Consider the following 734-nt stretch of genomic DNA (forward strand, 5'->3'; position numbering starts at 1 on the left):
ATTTTTGAAATATGAGACTTTAAATGCTGCCACAGAAATAGAATGCTCTAACCCAAGGACCATAATAGAGTGACCAAGTCTTATTATGTTTGGTTCAAAAACTATGTCCTGATTTAAAATCACTACTTGATTATGGGTCTAAAATCTCAGTAAAGTTATTGGCAGCCTGATTGTCTTAAGGTGCCACATAATCCCACTGGACAGATATGATCTGTGTGCATTTAAATAACTGAAGACAGGTGTTTCTTTTTGTTTGTTTTGTTTTGTTTTTATATTTGGAGGCTTAATAAGTCATTTGCTGAGCATGGCTTCCTCTTTGGTTTGTGTGTCTGCATACTCCTCTATACTTTAACAGACTTTGTCCCTTACCAGTGTGCTAGAAGCACTGTTAACTGACACAATCTCCAAGAGCTGATTAGTTCATTTTTAAAAGTCAATCAAAGTGTGAATTAGGGGGCAGATATAGCTCAAGTGGTTCAGTGCCTGTATCCCAAGTACGAAATCTTGGGTTCAATCCCCAGTACCTCCTTAAAAAAAAAGTGTGAATTGTTGAAAAAAAGATAAATAGATTGTTTTATTTTCCTAGGTGCTAAAACAAACACCATATAACAGGTTAGAGTAACAACAGGAATTTATTGGCTCCTGGTTTCAGAGGCCAAAAGCCTTTCTTCATCCCAGAGTCGATATCTTCTGGCTGGCAGCAATCTTTGGGGTTCTTTGGCTTTTCCACTACG

Source organism: Dasypus novemcinctus, chromosome 2 (genome assembly GCF_030445035.2).
Source record: "Dasypus novemcinctus isolate mDasNov1 chromosome 2, mDasNov1.1.hap2, whole genome shotgun sequence".
Taxonomy (NCBI): domain Eukaryota; kingdom Metazoa; phylum Chordata; class Mammalia; order Cingulata; family Dasypodidae; genus Dasypus; species Dasypus novemcinctus.